Raw genomic sequence first — 24983 nt, 5'->3', positions numbered from 1 at the left:
TGGAAGTAACTTCTTTGATGGACTTATGATAAAGAATGTGATCTGCCCAAGACAGAGCTGATGGTATCAGAACACAGACTGAAACATACACACACACACACACACACACACACACACAAAAAGAATGATTTCTTGATTTTTGCTTATTTCATCCTTCATCATTTTGTTGTGTTTTTTAGTAGAGTAGTATTCCATAATAATCATATAGCACAACTTGTTCAGTGATTCTCCAATTGATGATCATCCCTGCAATTTCTAGTTCTGTAACAAAAAAGAGATATGTCATAAGCATTTTAGAACATAAAGATTCTTTTCCTTTTTCCCTAAAGATTTTTGGAAATAGAACTAGTAGTGATATTGCTGGAAAGCAGGCATAGGCATAATTCCAGATTATTCTTCAAGATGGCTGAATCAGTTCACAATTCCACCAACAATGAATTAGTGTCCTAATTTTTCCACTTCCCTTCTAACATTTATTATTTCCCCCCTCAATCATTTTAATAACTTTGGTAAGTATAAGATGATATAAAAACTATTAGATTTGCATTTTTCTAATCAATAATGATTTATAGAATTTTTCATATATCTATAAATTGCTTTGATTTCTTCATTGGAGAATTGCCTCTTCATATCTTTTGACCATTTATCAATTGGGAAATGACTTGTATTGTTCTATATTTGGTAAAACATTTTATGTAGTTGAGATATGAGACCTTTATCTGAAAAACTGTCTATAAATTTCACCCCCCCCCAATTTTCTGCTCTCCTTCTGATCTTGATTTCATTTGGTTTATTTGTACAAATAGTTTTTAAATTTCATGTAATCAGAATTATCCATTTTACATTGAAGTTTACTCTTTATCTTTCATTTATTCATAATTGCTCACCTATCATAATAACTAATATGTTTCATGTTCTTCCAATTTTCTTGCAATATCTCCCTTTATATTTTTATCATGTATCCATTTTAATCTTATCTTGGTAAATGGTGTAAGGTATTGGTCTGTGTCCATTTTCTGCCCTTCTGCTTTGCATTTTTTTAACCAATTCTTATGAAATAATGAATTATTATTCCTAAATCTTGTATTCATACTAGTCATTACAAGTTTATTATATTTATTTGCTGCTGTAAATTGTGAGTCTACTATGTATTCTTTTTTAGTCAATAACAGATAGTTTTGATAATTACTGTCTTATAATATAGTTCAAGATCAGGTACTGCTTAAATTCCTTTCTTTACATATTTTTTATGACTAAAAGATATATCTAAGAGTCAGAGTATAGGGAATGAAGAGTAGAAGATAAAGAAGAGACTCAAAAAACAACCAGATTAAAAAATAGAAAAATGATGAAAGACCAATTAAGGAGCTAAAGAAGAAATCACTAAAAAGGACAAAGAAAAAAAATCACAGTACCTTGTCATATTTTTGAAGTTAAAAAATATTTAACATAAGGTAGAAATTATCAAAGTAAAAACTTACAGAGAGATCAGAGAAGATTAAAAAGTGACGAATTTGACCATTAAGAAGATATCTGACTTTTGGAAGGCTTTCTCTTTCATTACTGTAGTTGGATTGGAAGGCCACTTTTAAGAGGTAAAAGAAACTATTAAGGAATTTAAGGTATTTGGTGTAGATAATGCTATCAATAAGTTTGGCAGTAAACAGGAAGGAGATATATGGGGTGATAGCTGAATGGGATGGAAAAGTTAAACAAGGGACAAGTGAGTATTTATCAGGTTGCTGTATTCTAAGACCAGATGTCATATGCCAGTGCTTGACTGGCATTTGTGATGTATCTCACTGATAAAGGAGGAAATGAAACTAATTTAAGATTAAGAGACTTCTGTGTCAGTCAGATCATCTCCAATTGTCCTCTTTCCTATCACTCAGGTCATGGGATGGAACAATTCTGGAAAAGTCAAGTGAGAAGTTTGCCTTGCACAATACAGCCCTGACTATAATAAACATAATTGTATAACTCATGCCAGCAATGATTTGGTTTGTTGGTATAATCCTTTTCGATATTGAAGAATTAGTAGCAGTAGCAGCAACAGCAGTGGCACTAGCGGCACTAGGAGCAGCATTAGTAGTAATAGTAGTAGTAGTAGTAGTAGCAGCAGCAGCAGCAGCAGTAGAAGAAGAAGAAGAAGAAGAAGAAGAAGAAGAAGAAGAAGAAGAAGAAATGTCAAAATGTGTTTCTTTTCTCATTTTGTTGTTGATTTTTAGGGTTGGAAAGATCTGAATATATTTATAAGCATGGAAAGATGTTAGTAGTGGAAGAGAAGTTGAAGCAACTAGTTAATGAAGAGATGGATCTAAAGTCAGGAAGACCAAAGGCTCAATCCTGTTTTGAATGCCAACAAGCCTATGACACTGGGCAAATTATTTGACTTTTTTATTTCTCAGTTTCTTCTTCCTTCTCCTCCTCTAATTCTTCTTTTTCCTCCCTCATTTCCCCCTTCCCCTCTTCTCTCCATCCCTCTTTCCCTCTGTCCCTCCTTCCCTCTTTCCCGCCTTTCTTTCCTTCCCTCCCTCCTTCCTTCCTTCTTTCCTTTCTTCCTTCCCTCCTTCCTTCCCTCCCCTCCCTCCCTCCCTCCTTCCCTTCCCTTCCCTTCCCTTCCCTTCCCTTCCCTTCCCTTCCCTTCCCTTCCCTTCCCTTCCCTTCCCTTCCCTTCCCTTCCCTTCCCTTCCCTTCCCTTCCCTTCCTTCCCTTCTCTTCCCTTCCCTTCCCTTTCCCTCCTTCCCTCCTCCTTCCTCTCTCTCTCTCTCTCTCTCTCTCTCTCTCTCTCTCTCTCTCTCTCTCTCTCTTCTTTTTGTAAAATGGGACAATAATAGTACTTATATCTCAAGGCTGTTTGGAGAACCTCATGAGGTTATATCTGTGTAATTTCAGTTGCGTGCACATGTATGTATATTTCAAACCTTGAATTATTAGGGTATTAGCCTTTGTGAAAACTCTTTCCTCACTTTGAATCAAAGAACTGCAAGAAATGACAAAGATAAATGAAGAAACTGTGACTGAGATTTCACCAAGTCACAATCTTATAATGAGTAAAGATAAGATTTGAACTCAGAGTCAATATACAAGAAGAGGCTAGGGATTTAATCTGTGATTATTACAAGGAACTCCCTAGCTAGGAAAATCTCAGAGCTGTCCAGAATCGCATGAATACACAATGTGATAGCTATGAGGAAGGCTCTGAATCCAATATTAAAGTCCTTGTACAAATCAGCAAGTTGGGGGGAAGCTAGTAGTATAAACAAATTTCCTGGATCTCAAAAAAATAAAGGTCATTATAGAATGAGGATGATGAAATGATTGGCAAATGACTGTGAAAATTAAAGAGCAGTACCATAGATAAAGAGCTGTGAGGGACTTTAAAGATCATCTTTTAAGATATTTTCATTTTTCCCCCCTTTGGCATTATGGTGAAGCCATGCTCAGAATAATTTTTAGTAACATAATAAATAAATAAATAAACAAACAAATAAATGTCTTTACATACAAATAAATAAATATATATATATATAATATACATATATATATGTGATTTGAGACTACATCAAATTATATTGATATAAAAATACTTTGAAAATTAAGTTCACAGTTCCCAAATTAAGAGTCCTTATTCTAGTCCAAACTACTCTTTTACTAAGACTTAGCAACTTTACAAAAATAAGATAGCTTAGCTCTGAACTCCTATTCTGATCCTCCAATAAACATACTTCTCATCATGAACACAGTAACCATTAGACCTTAAATATTTTATCCATCCTCTTCACCAGTGAGCATTAGAAAGTGAGAAGAGATTTCTACCTTAGAGTTGGAAAAAGTTTAGAATTCATTTAATCAACTCCATAATATAAAAAAAAAACACTTTTATAGCTGATTTTCCAGTCTTTGTTTAAAGACTCTGGAAAATTATTTGTTACACTGATCCAGCAAAATGGATTAGAACCAAGAACTAGATTCCAATACAAATGCTAACATTTATTACCTGTGTGCCTTTGCACAAATCATTTAACCTCCATGGGTCTAAATCTCCTTAACTTAGAGGTAGCCAAGTAATGCAGTAGAAAGAATGCTGGATTTGAGTCAGGAAGACCTGAGATCAAATTCAACCCCAGATACTATTTCTGTGACTGAGGACAAGTCACTTCATCTCTGTTTGCCTCAATTTCCTCAAGTGGAAAATGAGGATAATCATATCACCTACCTCATGGGGTTTTTATGAACAGCAAATGAGATAATATTTGTAAAGTATTTAGTACATTGCCTAACACATAGTGAGTGCTTAATAAAATGTTTTTTCCCCTTATTTGTTGTTGAAATAGATATAGATAAATATTTAGATGAATAGATAATAATAATAATAATAATAGATAAATAATAGATAATAATAAATAGATAAATATTTAGATAACTATCATATAAATATCAATAAACAAACATTCAAAATAAATATAAATTATCCTCAGGGTTCATTATAATTCTAAGCATATGATCTTATTTGGAAAAGATATGATTCAATTCAAAATAAATTCTGAAATACAAATTCATAGTATTGAAGCCATTGTGGAACCAAATATGTTTTTAAAAAAAGACAAGAACTGGGCTCTGTAACCTGCTTAATTTTCATCTAAAGATGGGTTTATTCCTTAAGGGCACACTGAATTGGAGAAAAACATATTTTCAGAGAAAAATGTGAGTAAGTTGAATTTAGGAAAAAATGTAAAGCTGTATTTGTAGTAAGGTAAAAAATATTCATATTATATGGATAACAAATATTTGTCACATGTGTTTTCTATATAAATTAATATCATAATATTATCTCTGTAGGACTGGTTATTTCTTTGAGGTTTAGTCTAGTTCAAACCCATGATTTTTCATATGAGGAAACATACAGTTGCCTTGACTCCAAAGGATAAGTACCTGCTTATCAATGGTCACCTAGATGGTCTTAGAATTTGACTCAGTTTCTCTGTTTGGAAATACTGCACTCAAAATTATAAGATATAAATTACTTTATTATTGAAAGTTTTTTTGCTATGTGTCTGTATATTTTCAGAGATTTTTTAAATTGTTGCTGTATAGAAAACAAACAAACAATAAACATCTGACATTAAAAAAGTTAAGACCAAGTAAAATCTCTCTCTCTCTCTCTCTCTCTCTCTCTCTCTCTCTCTCTCTCTCACACACACACACACACACACACACACACACAAACACACCCACTAAAAAAAACAAATCAGTTAAGCTTTTTAAGGGAAAAAAAAAAGCTCAGCAAAATAAAAGATGGGGAGGAGGCAAAGTGTGCTAATAATATCCAAAGGGGCTTCAAAAGAATAAGTAGGGATTTTTATAAAGATATCAGAGAGAAAAAAACTCTACTAATTAATGAGCATAAGGAAATGAAATCCACAAAGACTTTCAAATGACTGAGATATTGACCTGCTTTTAAAAATCAACTTTATCAAAAATCTCAGTACTCTCCCCACTTTTCACAATAACAACAACAACAACAAAGCACTATATGAAAGACAAATAAAGTTGGAATAAGTGGTTTATAAGGAAGACCTTGTAAAATACAAGGAGGAATTAAGAGTATCCTAAGTTGATGTGCCTAAAATGGATTTTAGGAGATTCTCAAAATGATTATCAAACTTATACTGTATAGTTCAGACCTAATGAGAATACTCATTAGAACTAGTGAATTTGCTTACTTAATTAAGAAAATAACTTTGCCAATTTCCACTAGCAATGTGAAAGGTACAAAATAAAAAATCTCTCATAAAATAATGTCAGTAAAAGAAAGGAAGAAAGGGAAAAAAGGAATGAGGAAAGAAGGAAGGAAAGGGAAAGTAGGGAAGCAGGAAGGAAGTGGAAAAGGGGGTGAAGTTGTGAAAAAGGAAGAGAAAGAGAGAAAAGGAAAGGGAGGGATAAAAGGAGAAGGAAGAAAAGAGGAAAGGAAGAAGAAAAGAGGAGAGAGAAGGAGAGAAAAAAGTAGGAAAAGTGGGAGAAAGGAAGGGAATACAGGCAGGAGAAAGAGAAGAGGGAGGATTGAAGAGTTTTTGAAGGGAGAAGGGTTGAAGGCAAGGAGTAAAGAAGGGATGGAAGGAAGAAGGAAGAAGGGAGGAAAAGAGGGGAGGGATAGAAAAGGGATAGAAAGGAAAGAAAGGGGTAGGGAGGGAAGAAATGATGGGGAAAAAGAGGGAATGAAAGGAAGAAATTAAGGAAGGAAAGAGAAAACAAAAATTTGGTAAAATAAGAGAACAAATCTTTAGATAAATATTAGAAGACATCTAGAGGACAAATGAATTATGAAAGACAAGTAGTCGAGTTTTACAACGAACAAATCATGCCAGGCAAATTTAATTGCCTTTTCCCCCCTTTTTGGATAGAGTCATGAGATTAATAGATGAAAGCAGTAGTAGATGTAGCATATCTTGTAGCACTGGATACCATGGCTTATGAAATTTTACTCAAAGAATTAGTTTAAATTAGCTCGGATATGAACAATCTTACACAGAAGAAAAATTGGTTGAAGTACCACATAAAAGGGCTAATGATAAATGACTTTTTTCTGTTAGGGAGGAGGTTTCTAGATGGATACTGCCAGGGTTAGTGTTAGGTCCAGTTCTTCTAAATATCTTCATTAATGATCTGAAAGAGGAAGTAAACAGCATGCTAATTAAAGTCACAGATGGCATTAAGATGGGAATTGCTGCAAACATCAGTAGGGCTTGAGAAGCCATAATGAGCCCTAAAGAGGTTTGAAATTGGTCAAAACCCAACTTTAATTCATATCTAACTTGCAAAAGAAATGTAATTGGGGAAAATTCTGAACCTCACGCAATCCTAAATAGGAATAAACCTGGAAAACCATAATATGATCAAAATATGAAAAACAATTAAAAATCTAGATCTATTTGTGACATGATTAGGTGAAATGTTTTAAACTTTACAATAAACTTGCAATGCAAGACAAAGAATTAAGACCCACTGTGTGACTCTAGTAAGACCTATAGAATATACTAAATTTCATACCACTAATATTGTTATGAGAAACATTAGAGAAGATTCAAAGAAGACAAAAGGACAGAATTATTAAAGGGAGAGAAACAGAAGGAATTGCTGGTATGATAGCTATCTGAGTTAAACTAAGTAGAGGATTAGGAAGTAGTTGAGGAAAAGAACAGAAGATTAAAAAAAACTTTTAAGTGGAACACTGAGAGAACAGACTATTCCTGTTACTTTAATGTTTTTGGTTAAAATGAGGATTAATCAAGAATTCTTTTTGTTTCAATACTGAAGATGAAATTCTGTCACAAATGTAGTAATTTTATTTCCTGTCTCAGTAAGGTGAGTATATTAAATACAATCAAATTTTCCTCAGGTGATTATTTAACTTGAGATATCCAGTTATCATTAAGAAAAGTTATGCTTAATGCAGACTCCTTTTAAAGAAGAGATTAGATTTTCCTGAATGTGTCTTGAGCCCAGAAGGTTACTTTTAAAGCCACTAGTCTCTTAAATTTCATATTCTCCTAAAAAGTTAAGTTGAAAAAATTTTCAATTTATTAATTTGGTTAGTTTGACTTTAATTTATTCACTCATACATTAAATAAATATTTATAAAATCCTTATTATATTCAACCCTGTGACAGGTTCTATGTAAGAGTAAAATGAAAAAGAAAGAGTTCCTGCCTATATTCCTATATTCTACTGGGAGGAAACACAGGTGAATAGGTAAGTAAAAATAAAGTATGTACAGAGTAGGTACAAATTGTTTTCCAGGATGAAGCTAAGAGTAGTAAAGGAGTAATTTGGATAAGATCCTGATTCTATAGGAATCCTGTAAAAGAAATTGATTTGACTGAGCTTTGAAGGAACTTGGGGATTTTATGCAAAGAAAACTCCAAATGGGTCATGAAGAGTCAGGTATGATTGAAAAAATAACTGGGAAAAGAAGATTTTTTGAAAGGGAGGCAAGAAGCTAAATCATTTTCTTTTTTCTTTCTTTTTTGAGGGAATTGGGATTAAGTGACTTGCCTTGGGCTACACAACTACTAAGTGTCAAATATCTGAGGTTAGATTTGAACTAATATCCTTCTTACTCCAAGGCCAGTGATCTATCCATTATGTCACTTAGAGGACCTGGAATTTTTATTTTTGAATATGCTTGTACATACATGTATATGTATGTATATGCATATTTTATTTATCAGTTCTTTCTCTGGATACAGTTATATTCTTTCATATATCCTTTGTCGTTAATTTGACTATTAATAATAGTCAAAATGACTTATTTGCAAAAAGTTTTCTTAAAACAATATGGCTTTTTACCTTTCATAACATGACTAATATAGAAATAAATTTAACATCATTGGCAATGTATAATCTCTATCAGATTGCTTGATATCATTGGGAAAGAAAGTTATTCAGAACTGAATGCTAAAACTATCCTTACATGAAATTGAAATAAGTATATGATTAAAAAAAAGTCAAAGCAAAATTAGGAAAAAGGCTAAAAATGCTCTTACTGGCTATACTGTTCTATTGATTCTGTTCATTTGGTTCTTCATTATTGCATTTCATGCAAATATTTTTCATAAATCATTGAGTTCATCATTTATTATAAACAGAGACTTTTGTTTTGTTCCAGAGGCAAAAAGCAAGAAATCGAAGTGACTTCCTTTTATTATAGTATATATATATATATATATATAGCATTATACATAATGCATATTTAATATTATATTATATATACATATTATAGTATACACATACGTATGTATATATATATATATATACATACATATATACGCATATATATCAAAAGAGAAAAGTAATGAGGGAATAAGGAATTGACTTTCCTAAGTTTAGCCCCAAATTTGTTACATGCAATTGTCAAATATTTTCATGGGAGGAAAATACAGGTTCCTTCTAAGTAAATTATGTGAAATTTAACTCTGTTCTTCTGTAGACATGGAGTTTGACATTGCTGTCTAACATTAATTAGATCAACAATAGAAATTGTCCTTCCATTAGGAAAGGAAGATGAATAATTGTCAGGCTGGATTGGTGTTTTTGAACATTGAAAAGAAAACAATAGGTAGTCATGTACTTTATCATTTGGATGTAGCATGCCATGCTGGAAAGAACAACTGTGTTTGGATCAAAGCAACTTGTGATGAATTCTGTGCCTAATGTCTTTATGACACTTTGGGCATATCACTTAACCTCTTTGTGTCTAAATTTCCTTATCTATACAAGAGGGAGGATTTTCATTAAATGGCTTCTAAAGACCTATGTCTAAATTTATGTCGTTTAAAATCCAGGTATGTTTAAAATTGAATATTGTGTAAAGTCTTATATTTTATGCCTATATTAAACAGAAATTATAATACCAATGCTGAGACTGGTTGAATTCTTGAGTTCATGAGTTCTAAGTTACTCTGGGTTAAATAAATTAATGATAAACTCCAGAAAAAGGATAGGGGTAGAGCAATCAAAGCTACTGAACCAGTTAAAGTGGGAATGAGTCTGTGAGTAGTTCCTGTACTTCTTAGATGATATAGACAGAACCAATTTTTTTTGTTTAAATTAGATTTTATTTCCCAGTGGGATTAAATGACTTGCCCAAGATCAAACAGCCAGAAAATTATTGTTTGAGGCTGGATTTGAACTTAGTTCCTCCTAACTTCAGGGCTGGTGTTCTATCCACTGCACTACCTAGGTGCCTAAGAGACTCAATCTTTTCAAAAAATAAAAAGAGATACAAAATCAAGTGACGTGAAAATCTTTTCTGGGTTTGGAGACTGGGAATCTCTCTTTTCCTATGAAACATTATTTTATATGAACTATTTGTGTCCAACCTATGATAAAATCTTCTGAGATCATATTGGTCTGGTTGGTCAAAAAGATGAACACCCCAACATAATGATGTTATTTTAATCCTCTTCAAGAACTAACAACTGACAATCAACCAACCATTAAAGGTGGTTACTTATAGTACCTTAGCAAGAAATTTAGATTTAATATATTCTATCCTCATTTTCTTCTCTGTATTTATAATATGTATATTGAGAAATCACAGGAAAATAATATAGTATGTAGATAAAAACATATTTCCAATTTCTTTTATACTATAATACTTTCTGGGTGTTGAGTTGAATATAGCACTGGTCTTGGAGTCACCAGAAAGGAAGTTCAAATTAGGCCTTAGACACTTGACTTACACAGGTCACTTAACCATCATTGCCTTGCATCCAGGCCATCTCCAGTTGTTCTGATTCATTCATAGTATTTGGGACAAGAGATGAATAGTGTTTTCCTCAATCTATCCTTTCCAATAGTTGTTATGGAATTAGAATTCAGATAAGATTTTCGAAGCAGCAAAATCTTCTGATCTTTGATTAAATATTGTAAATTTGCAATGACAAACCCATATATATATATATATGTATATACATATATATATATATATATATATATATATATATATATATATAGTTTCATATATATATGGAACCATTCCCAGTCCTGGATTGTAAAATGGGAAATGCCTTCAGGATTCCATATACTTTTAATTTGTGAGTTGAATCCTATTGGGTTCTGGTGAGAGAGGGAAACACAAATACAAATGTAGTCCAATGAATTTCTTAAGTATAATATTTAATGATATTATTTTGGAAATTAATTTCATTGTTAGCGTGGAAAGATTTTTCCTAACCTATATTTCTGTTTCTTGCAATAAGATTACCACATCTTTGAGAGGATATTGTTCAGATTCACACAAAGACATTGTATTTACAATGTACAGAATACATTACATTGCAGGAAAATTAAGGGTTTAGTTCTAAGGATCAAAATATAACTTGTATTTTTTTTCTACCCACTCATTCTTTATTAGTCTATACAAAACAGGACTACACATCTACTATAAAGTGTGGAGATGTTCATCTTGTTTTTACCAAAGGAGATCTTGATCTTTCCTTTAGTTTGTCCACATCTCTTATAAGAATGCCAGCAGGGGCTTTACTGTTTCTAGACTAATGGCAGAGGAAATAGAAATATTACAGCTGCTGCTCTGCATGTGGTAGTCATTTTGAAATACTGCATTTTGGATTCTCACATTGAGCTTTCTTTGCAATCCCCACTGTATCGAACAATACGAATATCTGCAGGGCTGTATTAACTTTCAGAAAAAAATCAGTACAGCCAATTTTAGTGAAGATAAAGGAAATGGTTTGAATTTGATGCTTTTCCTCCCTTCTTTTGCCAAGATGTGTGGAATAGCTCTCTCTTACTCTTATTAGCATGTAGAGAACTTTCTCTCCTCCCCCACCCCTGGAGCTAACCCTTCATAGTTTCCCCCAAAGTTTTCAAATTTTGACTCTTTTGGTATAGGAGTCTCTTCCAGCTTTATTAATTCAGTAGGCAATATTGCTGGCACTGGATATAGAAAACAAGTTGTAGAGAAAAAAGATCTCTCTCTAAACAGACACTTTTTGAATGCTCATTCAAACATGAAATTTCTCAGTTTATGAACACTTTTCAGTTTATATTTTCTTTAATCTTGGTATTTGAAAACAATTTTTTTGGAATAGCAGTGCCTTTCTTATCAATTTACTAACTGAAATGTCTTTGTACTTGGGTTATATAACATAAAGGCATGATGTGATGTTTACTTTGCCAATTGACATGACTGACAACAAAACCTATGTCAGTATTTTATTCACTTCTCAGTAAAAAAAATTATAAGAGAGTGTTTTAACATTTTAATTCTAATCCTATTCTACTTTAAATGATCTACTTTTTTAGTGGGAAGACATCTATAAAGAAAAATACAATAATACTCTGATAAAATGGTTTTTTTCAAGGTGGAATGAGGAAAGAGACACAAAGTTATGAGAGCAACTTTTTTTTTTAGTTTTTTGCAAGGCAATGGGGTTAAGTGACTTGCCAAAGATTAAACAGGTAATTATTAAGTGTCTCAGGCTGCATTTGAATTCTGGTCCTTCTGACTCCCGTGCCTGTGCTCTATCCACTGGACCACCTAGCTGCCCTGAGAGCAACTATTCTTGCACCCTTATTTGAGTCACTTTTATTTTCTAATACTCTCAGTATATGCAAAAGACCAAAAAGGGAAATCTATTTTAAAGGGTACACAAGCTTATTGTTAAATTAATCATATTCTAAAAATCTAACTCTAAAGCAAAAAAAATCTCATTAGAATCAATCTATTACAAAATTTTAAAATAACACTATTTTTTAAAAGTGTTTATTACTTTTATTAAGCAGTTTTATTTTTAAAAAAGATAATGAAGTTACTGTCTTGAAAACCACTGACATGCGAATTTAGTCACAATAACTATGATTTTCTTTCTATTGAAGTATAGTCACTGTATAACCATCTGAGATCTCTAGCTCTTGATAAGAGAATGTAAGGAGCTACATTTTAGTAGTCATTCAACATATTCCTATTCTAGTTTATGTTTGAAATAAAGTTTTTGATAGTATTATTTAAATATTTAGTGATTGAATGGAGTAGGCTTATTAAAAATGTAGCTCATTTATCATTTCTTGACTAACAGATTTCAACCACCTCTCAAAAGATAATAATCATGAAATGTCAATATTGTCACATATTTGTGCTGATGATTTTATCACTTTGAATTCTGAATGTGATATATTTGGGTGGGGGAAAAGCATTTAATTTAATTTCAATCATTTGTGAATGTTTATTCTGCTCATGCTCTAGCTGTCATTATGTATCATATATCAGATTCCATAAAACATGAAGAATTGTCAATATGAGTTGCTCACTTTTTTATTGTTTTTGTGATTTTACAATTTTCTGCCAATCTTGCTTCCCTCCCCCCTCCCCCCACAGAAGGCAGTCTGATAGTCTTTTCATTGTTTCCATGCTATACACTGATCAAAACAATGTGTTGAGAGAAATCATACCCTTAAGGGAAAAAAATGAAGTATAAGAGAGCAAAATTACATAAGATAACTTTTTTTTTTAATTAAAGATAATAGTCTTTGGTCTTTATTTAAACTCCACAGTTCTTTCTTTGGATACAGATGATATTCTCCATCACAGGTATCCTACAATTAACACTGATGAAATGAGCAAGTCCAATAAGATTGATTATCAATACTACATTGCTGTTATGGTGTACAATGTTCTTCTGGTTCTTCTTATCTCACTCAGTATCAGTTCATGCAAATCCTTCCAGACTTCTCTGAATTCCCATCTCTCCTGGTTTCTAATAGAACAATAGTGTTCCATAATATACATACACCACAATTTGTGACTTGCTCACTTTTTTTTTGTTTGCTTGGTTTTTTGGCAAGGCAGTGGGGTTAAGTGACTTGCCCAAGGTCACATAACTAGGTAATTATAAAGTATCTGAGAGCAGATTTGAACTCAGGTCCTCCTGAGTCCAGGGCCGATGCTCTATCCATTGTGCCACCTAGCTGCCCCAAATCAATTTCTTCAACCTATGCTTTTCCCCTAATCATTCCAGCATCCAGATTTTTGCTTGCCTTTTTGTGTTCATACCCTGTTCATTGATAAATTTATTTGCAACAGTCTTGTATATTTCTTGCTTCATTCTTTTCCCAGAAACATCTAAATTAGGAAACTCAAGTGCTTGGTAGACAGTGAGCACTTAATTTGTTTTTCATCCTTCACTTATTTACAGTCTTGTGCTTATAATTTAATTCTGAATACAGCATACAAAATAAGTCAAATCTTCCTATTTCCATATGAAGTTCTGACTAATTCTATGTCCCATTATCATACCATAGCTTTGAAAAGAGTATCCTATTACAGGACATAGAAATGCAGTTTGGTGAGAACTTTAAACAGTAACCAGGAAATCAATTCTTAATGCAAAGTCATTAAATATTTTACTCAAGAAATATATTGAACTATGTTTATCTGCAATTAACACCAGCTGGATGCTATGCAGAAATCAACTTAATAATGAATGAATCCTTTAAAAAAATCAGGAGAGATGGGATTTCAGAAAAGCCTGGAAAGACTTGCATGAATTAATGTAGAGTGAAATGAGCAGAACCAGCAGAACATTTTCCATACTAACAGCAAGGGGTCATGATCAACTATGATGGGCTTATTTCCACAGTACTTCAATCAAAGACAATTTTAAAAGACTTATGATGGAAAATACTATCCATATTCAGAGAAGAATCTGTGGAGTTTAAGTGAAGACCAAAATTTATTATTTACAATTTTTAAATATTGTCTTATATATTATGTCATTGTTTCTCTCCAATGCTTTCTTTCTTCTGTTTGGATGTGATTCTTCTTTCATGACATGATTAGTATGTATGTATTGCTTAGCATGATTAGAAAGGTAGAGCCTGAGGCAGCTAGGTGGCGCAGTGGATAGAGCACCGGTCCTAGAGTCAGGAGGACCTGAGTTCAAATACAGCCTCAGACACTTAATAATTGCCTAGCATCTTGGGCAAGTAACTTAACTCTATTGCCTTAAATAAATAAAACTGAAAAAAATAAATGTAGAGCCTATCAGAATGCTTTCTGTCAGGGGGAGGAGAGAGAGAAGCGAGGGAAGGAGGGAGAAAAATGTATAACTCAAAATTTTGCAAAAAAAAAGATTGGTAAAAACAACCATTGCATGAATTTGGAAAGATAAATAAAAATATTAAAAATAGCATTTATTAAGAATGAATTAATCCAATGAATTAATCATTTATAGGTCTTGTAACCTTAATTACAGAAACAAATCTCTCATCCTAGTGAGTAATCTTTTAACTTCATCATAAATGCAACAGGCAATCTATAGTTTTTATTATAGAAATCCAGCTAGTTCTTTATTTAGGAAGAAATTTTTCACATGTTAAAATTTGATGCTTACAAATTTTCTCTGTGTTTTCTTCAGAAATCAGTTAATCAACAAAAGTTAATCAGGAGTTTATATTTTTTTTCTTTTAAAATGGAATTTTATTAATACCTTTTGTTTTAACATTGAGTACATATCCTAATGTACTATCTCTTCTTACCAGAGAGCCATCCCTTACAACAAATAGAAAGAAGAAAAAAAATAGTTCAGCAAAACTAACATATGGAAAAAAATCTGCTATATTCAGTATTCCACACCCATGGTCTCTCACAACCTCAAAGAGACAGGGGAAGTGTCTTATCTCTCTTCTTTCCAGACAAACTTGGTATTACTCCAAAGCATTCAATTTTTGTACTGTTTTGCCATTGTTCTTTTTTTAAAATTGTTTTTAATTGCCTTCTAATCCTGCTTGCTTCACTTTGAATCAATTCGTATAAATCTTCTCAAGTTTCTCTGAAATTATCCCTTTCCTAATTTCTTATAGTACAATAATATTTCTCTCCATTCACATATCACAATTTATTCAGACACTCCCTAATTGATGGTCATCAGTTCCTCTGTTTGCAATTCTTTGCTATAACAAAAAATTGTTGTAAATATTTTTGTACATACAATAATAATCCTAATCATACTAACTGGCATTTATAAAACACTTTCAAGTGTGATATACAAATATTATCTCACTTAAACCTCACAATAGCTCTGGGAAGTAGGTTTGGTTATGATCCTCACTTAACAAATGAGAAAACTGAAGCAGACAGATTTAGGGATTTGCTCAAAGTTTCACAGCTAATAAATGTCTGAATCAGGATTCGAACTTTCCCAACTCTGAGTCCTTTGATTTATCTACCAAGATCTGTTCCACCTAGTTACCCTATGGACCTTTTTCCTCTTTAATTTCTTTGACCTAATATTGGTGGATGCAAGGATATGCAAAATTTAGTGATGTTGGAAGCATAGTTCCAGTATCAAAGTGATATTTCTAAATCTCTAATATTAGGGACTATATTTCTGGTTTCACTAATATAAGGAGGTGAGGAAACTCTTTTCCCCATATATGTTTACTTGCATTATCTTTATTTTATTTTTGTATAATTAATTTTTTATTCTCATTTTGTACAAATTTTTTTTACATTAATAAAATATTCTTGTTAACAAGTAAACAAAATACCCCTCCTCCCCCATGAATATAGATAGACTTGCTTGGGCAAAAAAGTAAAGGGGAGAGAAAAAAAATTAAAATTAAAAAAATAATAGTAATAATTGTAGGTATGGCCAGGTGGCGCAATGGACAAAGCACCAGCCCTGGAGCCATGAGCACCTGAGCCCATATCCAGCATCGTAAACCCAACCATCACCCAGCCATGTGACATGCAAGCCACCCGATCCCCACTGCCCTGCAAAAACCAAAAAGAAGAAAAAAAAAAGACCCAAAATAAAATAAAATAGTAATGATAGTAGGGGTGGCTGGGTGGCACACAGAGCATTGGCCCTTGAGCCAGGAGCACCTGGGTCCAAATCCGGCCCCAGACACCCAAAGATCACCCTGCTATATGGCCCCAGGCAGGCCATCCAAGCCCACTTGCCCTGCACCCTCCCCAAAATAATAACTAAAAATGTGCTTGAGTCTTTGTTCCAACACCAACAACTCTGTCATGGGTGGATCTCATTCTTCATGATAAGTCCATCACAGAAGTTACTTCCATATTTTTCCACCGTTGCCATTGCTGATCACAACTCCCTCCTTTCTTATTGCTCCACTACCATGTACTCTATTTTCTCTGTCCTTTCACTCTGACTCTGCTGTAGGGTCGTTGATTGGCTCAGCAGACAGATCCCTAGTCCTGGGGCCAAGAAGGCCTGAGTCCCCATACCACCCCTTAGGCCCAGAATACACAAGGCCCTATGGTCTTGGGCAGGCCTTCCAATCCCAGCCCCTTGCATGAAGTAAGAAAGAAAATGTGTTATATCTGGCCACTCTCCCCCCATGGTCCATCCTCTCCTCCTTTATTCACATCCCCACCCCTTCCCCCTGCTCCCCCCTCCTTCTTACTCCAAATGTCTATAACCCATTGAGTATATATGCTGTTTCCTCTCCTAGCCATCTCTGATGAGAGCAAAGGTTCTCTCATTCCCCTTGCCTCCCCCCTTCCATATCATTGCAATAGCTCATTGTAATAAAAAAAATCTTATGTAAAATATCTTAGACTATTCCCCCTCTCCTTTTTCTTTCTCCCATTCTATTTCCCTTTTTTTCTATTGACTCCATTTTTACACCATATTTTATCTTCGAATTCAGCTTTTTCCTGTGCTTCAACTATAAAAGCTCTCTCAACTTGCTCTATTAACTGAGAAGGTTCATATGAGTATTATCAGTGTTATTTTTCTATGCAGGAATACATGCAGTTCATCCTCATTAAGTTCCTCATATTTCCCCCCCTCTCCTCCAATCTCCATGCTTCACCTGAGTCCTGTACCTGAAGATCAAACCTTCTGTTCAGCTCTGGCCATTCCAAAAGGAACCTTTGAAATTCCCCTGGCTCATTGAATGTCCATCTTTTTCCCTGGAAGAGGACATTCAGCCTTGCTGGGTAGTTCATTCTTGGCTGTATTCTAAACTCTTTTGCCTTATGGTATATTGTATTCTAAGCCCTACAAGCTTTGAATGTGGTTGTTGCTAAGTCCTGTGTGATCCTGACTGCAGCTCCACGATATTTGAAATGTGTCCTTCTGGCTGCTTGTAATATTTTCTCTTTGACTTGGGAGTTCTGGAACTTGGTTATAATATTCCTAGAGGTTGGTTTATTAGGATCTCTTTCTCAGGGGGATCGGTGGATTCTCTCCATTTCTATTTTGCCCTCTGCTTCTAGAATATCAGGGCAATTTTCCTGTAGTAATTCTTTGAAAATGATGTCAAGGCTCTCTTCCTGATCATGACTTTCAGGTATTCCAATAATTTTTAAATTATCTTTCCTAAGTCTGTTTTCCATATCAGTTGTTTTTTCAATGAGATATTTCACATTTTCTTCTAATTTTTCATTTTTTTGGTTTTGAAGTATTGATTCCTGATTTCTGGTAAATTCATCAATCTCCCTGAATTCTATTCTTTGTCTGAAGGGTTTGTTCTCCTCAGAGTTTTCTTATCTCTTTTTCCATCTGGCCAATTTTGCTTTTTAAAGCATTCTTCTCCTCAAGAACTTTTTGAACTGTTTTATCCATTTGACTTAAGATGGTTTTTAGCATGCTATTTTCTTCAGCATTTTTTTGGATTTCCTTGACTAAGCTGCTGACTTCATTTTCATGTTTTTCCTGCATCTCTCTCCTTTCTTTTCCCAGTTTTTCTTCCAACTCCCTCATTTGATTTTCAAAGTCTTTTTTGAGCTCTGTCATAGCCTGAGCCCAATCTCTGTTTTTCTTAGAGTCTTTAGATGCAGGAGATTGTGCTTCCTCATCTTCAGACTGAGTATTTTGATCCTTCTTGGGCTCATTTGCAAAATATTTCTCAATAATCTTCCTTTTGTTTCTCTGCTTGCTCATTTTCCCAGCCTGGGCCTGGTTTGGGGTGTTTCCTGAGCTTTTGGGACACTCCCACAAGGGACTCAGTGTGTGAGGCTCTGTCCTCCCTCCTGGTCTGTGAATGACCATAAGCACCCCCCTCTGCCACAGGGCTGAGGTGGGGGTGGCTGCTGTTCTATGGGGGGCCTAGACTGCAATCAGGATATGAATGTGGTCAGAGCCCCAGAGTCCTGTTCCAGGGGCAGAGGATGGAGCTTGCAGTTTCTCTTCACTCCCCTCCTTCAGCTCAATGGGCTCATGCCCTGGAGGCTCCTGCTTACTTGCTCCACCTGCTTCTGTTTCAGGCTCTGGGCTGCAGAAAGACTAAGCTGCTCCCTGCGTGCCCTGAGGGCTGGGCTCCAAGTGCTCGCTCTGGCAGAGGTCCCCCGCTGTTCCCCCACTTTGTGCCTGGTGCTCTTCAGGGTGCAGCTCAAGAGACTCCCCCGCTGCTGTGAGCTGAGACTCCCAGTGCCCTGGGCCTGCTTCCAGGAGGTTGAAGTTCTTTGGCTGTGGCGGGCCACCCCTCTGGCAGGCCGCCCCTCCGACCCGGGGAGCAAAGCCTTTCTGCTCTTTTCCAGGTTACCTTGAGTAGGAGAACTACCTCACTGGGTCCCTTTGTGGGTTATGTCTCTCGAAAGTTTAGTTAGAGTCCTTAGCTGATGAGTTTTATCAGAGAGCTCCTAAGACTGGATCCCTTCTTGTGGCCATCTTGGCTCTGCCCCCAGGAGCTTATATTTTAATGAAGAGAGAAAACAATAAGAAGGAAATAATTCTGTATGTGAATTTTGATTTATGTAGGAATAAAGGCAAAGTAGTTAAATACGAGGTAGTTTAGAGCAGGTCATAGACTTGTGTTCATATATACAAGTATGTATATGTGCATGTACATATATATATATATAGTGTATAATGGATATACATGCAAATGTTTATATAGAATTCTACATTAAGTTTTAAATCACTGAAGTTTAAAATGATATAGGGGTGGCTAGGTGGCACAGTGGATAGAGCACTGTCCTTGGAGTCAGGAGTACCTGGTTTCAAATCCAGCCTCAGACACTTAATAATTACCTAGCCATGTGGCCTTAGGCAAGCCACTTAACCCCATTGCCTTGAAAAAAAATCTAAAAAAAATAATAAAATATATAAATATTATCTTTATGTGTAGAAATATTTATATAAATATATGTAGCTATATCATTTATATGTATATTGATATCAGTATTACTAAGATTTCTAAGTTACCCTCTTTAATATATAGATATGCAAAGTCATTAAACACTTTATTCAAGAAACACAATGAACCATGTTTATTTGTAATTATATCCATCAACTGGATGCTGTTCAGAATGTGAAGGTATTTGATTTACACATGTAAATATACAAGGTTATACAGATAGACTGGCTAAAGACTTTGTTTTGGACATCAAACTTCATGTAGATAGCTACTAAACAAGTACAGAGTTTTTGGTAGAAATAGGGTCAGTGAGCAGGACTTTGGTTTCATTGATATATCAATGCTTTACTAATGAAACTTTATCAATGAACATGTCACATTATGTTCAATTTATACTCTTAGAGGGTTACCTAAAACATTTAGAGGTAATGTGGGTAATTAAGTCACACAATCTTTATCTTATATGTCAGAGCTAGGATTTGAATCTAAGTTTTCATGACTTTAAGACCAGCTCACTATCATCTATGCCATATAGCCTCAGCCCAGTTTGTGTATATTTAGCTCTAACCAAAAATTTTCAAGTATTAAAATATTTCAATGGATCCTATCATATGTAGACCTTTACATTATTGCAGACAATCATGCCTTTTTATCTTATGAAATTTCTTATCCATTTTTTCCCTATTAGACCCTCTGTAGTCTGTCCCCAATATGTATTCTGATGCTGAGATAGAACAGAATTATGCATCCAAATTTATGTAATAGGCATTATAACAATATTAATTTCAACTAATTAAGTTGATAGAATGAAAGTTTCTTGAATATAGAGATGTATTCTTTGTATTTATAACTTCATATCCTAGCCTAGTTCCTTGAACATTGAGATTTAATAAATTTGAGGAAACTAGGTGACTCAGTGAATAGAGAGCCCTTGGCCTGGAGTCAGAAAGATTTGAGTTTAAATCCAGTCTCAGACATTTATTAGTTGTGGGTAAGATGGGCAAGACATTTAAATTTTGTTTGCCTCAGTTGCCAGAGATATTTCCAGATATTTATTTAGGAAGAAATTTTTCAAATGTTAAAACTTTGATGCTTACAAATAGCACTCATCTCCCAGAGATGTGTCACAGGTGTGGGTCAAATGAGATATTTTTAAAGTATTTAACATAGTATTGGCAAATAGTAGCTACTAAATAAATGGAATCTCTAAATATACATACATATGAATATTTGTATGTGTGCAAAGTAATAATAATAATTATTATTATTGCAAGTTGGTTGGATTGAGAAGAGCTGCAATTCTAAAATTTGATCAAATTATAAAATCATGTATCAGTAGCAGGAATATCCAAAGGATTTCATCTGTTATCCTCCTTCCATTTAGTAGAAAATTATCCATGACATTGATAGATAGTTTTGATGAGCACCCTGTAAGTAAGTATTATGAATAGACCAGTTTTATGTATACTTTGATGTTAGTAATCATAAGGTCATTTAAAAATTATCATTATACTTTCATTTATCAATAGATCTTGTGTGATTTTAACACAACTGTGAAAATTCTTGGAGAAGTGTCTTTAGGTCTATGTTTTATTTTACTAAATCAATTTCATTTGTAACTTCAAATAAAAATATTGGGATGTTTTCTCTGCTCCTTTTAATCTGTGGTATATACATAAAGATTTGTGATATCCTAGAAAAATATTTTCCCATATTAATGAGATCACTAATCATTTGAAATATTTTATTTGTCATGATATTTCAGACTTTAGTTATTCACTTCAACACTGAAGTACTTAAAATAAGAGGAATTTCTTTTGCTTAAATAAAATTCAGTTGAGTTTGGTAATTATTTTTTAAGATCACTTTAAGGTGTTCAACAATTGTCACTTGTAAGTATATAAAATACATAATTATTGTGCAGGGTTATTTGAATCATTATACATTATACATTCCTAGTTAAGAACTTTCTTTTTTGAAATTATTTATTTATTATTTTTGTTCAGTCATCTTGGTAATATCTGATTCTTTGTAATTCCATGTAGGGATTTCTTGGCAAAGATGTTGGGGTAGCTTGCCACTTCCTTTGTTAGCTCATTTTACAGATGAAGAATTGAAGCAAATAGGATTTAGTTACTTTCCCAGGGTCATAGAGCTAACAGATATTTGAGGCTAGATTTGAACTCATGAAGATTCTTGATTTCAGGCTGGCTACTCTATTCACTGTGCTACCTGGTTCCCAGGGTATTTTTGATATATACATATGTATGTTTGCATATATATACATATATATATATATATATATATATATGTATATATATATATATATATGAGTGCATATATAATTTACTTCTCTGTTAATATGTGTTCTAATGGCAATGTCAAGTTTTTAATACCAATTTCAGGACATTTGAGCTTTCTTTTGAGATTCAGTGTACATAGAACACTATCCTTGAAGTCAGGGAGACTAGTCAGAATCATATTTCAAATACTTAGTAGCTATATGACCTTAGGCAAATCACTTAATTATTCCTAGTCTCAGGTAGTTAGTAAATAAACATTTTTTAAGCACTTAGGATGTTCCAGATAAGGTGCTAATCCTTGCATATACAAAAAGGAGGAAAAGACAATGACTGCCCCCATGGAGCTCATAATCTAAAAGGGGCGAGAAAATAAGAAAACATGTAAGTACTATACAAATCTGCATAGGGACAGATCAATAATATAATTTTGAAAGCTAAATTTAAAGGCTTCAGAAAATGTATAGATATGAGATTTTCATTCCTAATTTAATAGTATCAATTGCAAAGCAAGCACACATTTTAGCCTAATTTATGTAAGAAGTTAGCCATTGTGACTCATCTTGTGTTATGGTTTAAGAAAGAGTGGTGGATATATTCATTAAATTAAAGAGACTCTAAAAATATCAAAAGGAGCTAAGTTAAATATAAGAGAATATATTGTAATAATGTAATGCTATGAAGTGAGAAAGGTCTTTCACAAGAATGTCCTCTTCAGTATTCACATTTATGTGTACTATCATGATTTATAGGTTAGCCCACAATAGAAACACTAAAGAGCTTTAGAGAGAAACTACTCTGAAGCTGAATAGTGCTTAATAGGATGATTCAATAATGAAAACATAGTATTTAAACACAAGGCTCAATGTGAGAACTGTGATTATCAGTGCAAATGGAACATTGTAAAGGGTCAAATAATGCAATGAAGAGCTGAATAATTGTGTGTGGACTTACAATGCACTCATCAGAAGCTTCATGTTTGTGATAAACAATTCTAATCAATGAATATTTCATGGAAAATGGAGTAATCTTTGTGTACATTACACAATGTTTATGATATATTCTGATGTTTATTTTATTTGCTCTAATTTCTAGCTCTGGTAACTACCTTTCAAGTGATGTTGTGCACTGAAAGGTTTCAAGAAAGTGATTTGTCCTTCAGTTCAGAGTTGTCATTATCATACATATAACCTATGTGGGTCAAAGAGAAAAAAAAGATATCCTCAGCATCATTTTTTTTTAGTTGTAACAAAGAACAAGGGGAAAAAATTTAGTGCCCATTTCCTGGAACATGGCTGAAAAATGAAATGTGAATATAGTACAATATTATTTCATTCTTAAAAATGACAAGGAATTAGAGAAATAAACATACAAAACTTGTTAAGGAAGTACTACCGAAAAAGTAATATACCTTATAATCATGAAAATGCAGGTGCTTTAACTTTCTAATCAAAAATGAAATAAATTTCAAAAATTAAATGGTCTTACAGAAAATATGAGTGTTGGTGTACATGAGTCTATGAGTTTATTCTAAATTTTAAAAAAATGAATAAAAATGTGGAGGTACCACAGAAGATATATTGGATATTAGTATATTTTATATAATAGAAGAAAATGATCATAATACAGATATGATTTACAAATTACTAGTTTGCTTTTCCTAGTTTCATGAATAGTTATATACATTGAGTTTGTTGATATAGGAGGATGAATTTAGAATGTCTAAATACCTTTGCTTTCAATTATGCATGGAGTATAGAAAATAATATTATGAGAGAAATGATTATGTCCCATTTTTCTTTGTAACTCTCTAGTATCTACTGTAGTGTCTTACATGCAATAGATACTTAATAAATGTTTGCTAAATTTGAATGTGGTATCCTCTCTGGGCTATCCCTGCAAATTGTACTGATGTAGAGGGTCTCCTAGGGATACAAGTGCACCTACATTTAAGGAACTTTGTCTATCTGCATTCCTAAAACTATAGCACATTAGCCCTCCACTAATGAGTTTTCCATTAATAGCAATTAGCTTATAGGACAGAAATATTTTTAGTTCGTTTCATAAGCAGAGTAACTATACAGCATTCACTACCACTATAAACCTGGGATATATTATTATTAATAAAAAAGATGAAAATATATGTTGAGGTCAATAGAGAAGATCAAACCTATTTTCCACTTCTACTTGTTGTTTCTTCATTCCCATCCCCATTAATCCTGCTTCCCAGATGACCTAATCCAGAGCTTCTGAACCATTCCACTGTGACCTCTTGCATTTAATTTCATCTTAAAGTTTTTTTTTCTCTTCTCACTCCTTCTATCTTCCTGAACATAGTGAGAACAATTTCCCTTCTGGACCTGTTCCTGAATGCTGACCATAAAGCCATTTCTCATGCCAGGTATTTCAGTTTCCCTATCATATTAATTTCCTAGCTTCTCTTTGTGTATTATCTTCCTCGATTAAAATGGAATACGTTGTGAGTAGGACCCATCCTTGTTTTTGCTCGTATTGGTGTTTCCAGTACTTGGTCCAATGATTGACATAAAGGAAGTGTTGATGAAATGATTCTTTTTTCTTTCCATCCATCTTTCCTTCCTTCCTTCCTTCCTTCCTTCCTTCCTTCCTTCCTTCCTTCCTTCATTTTCCCCTTCCTTTTCATCTTCCTTCTTTTCTTCCCACACTGAAATGTGAGTAATAATTCCATCTGAAGGGCAGCATTCTTTTTCCAGAGCTAACTGCTCTCTTATTTCTAGGGCCCCACTCCTTAAGTATCTCTTGTTTTTATTAACTTCTGTAGAATGAATTTCACTTTAATAGGTCTACCAGATACATAGCTGATACCTGATTAGTCGATAGGTATTTATCTTTTCATCTCATCTATTGTAATTAAACACTTACTTAAATTTGTAAAAGGATAAAGTATAAGATATTTTTATATAGTCCATTTCTATATTTCATATACTTCATGGTCTCTACTACCTATCCCTTAATTTTTGCATTGAATCAGATGAGCTTTGGGGAATCTAGTTCAACTTGTTCTTATTGTTT

Source organism: Macrotis lagotis, chromosome X, assembly GCF_037893015.1.
Source record: "Macrotis lagotis isolate mMagLag1 chromosome X, bilby.v1.9.chrom.fasta, whole genome shotgun sequence".
NCBI lineage: Eukaryota > Metazoa > Chordata > Mammalia > Peramelemorphia > Peramelidae > Macrotis > Macrotis lagotis.
Note: the sequence above shows the minus strand (reverse complement) of the source record.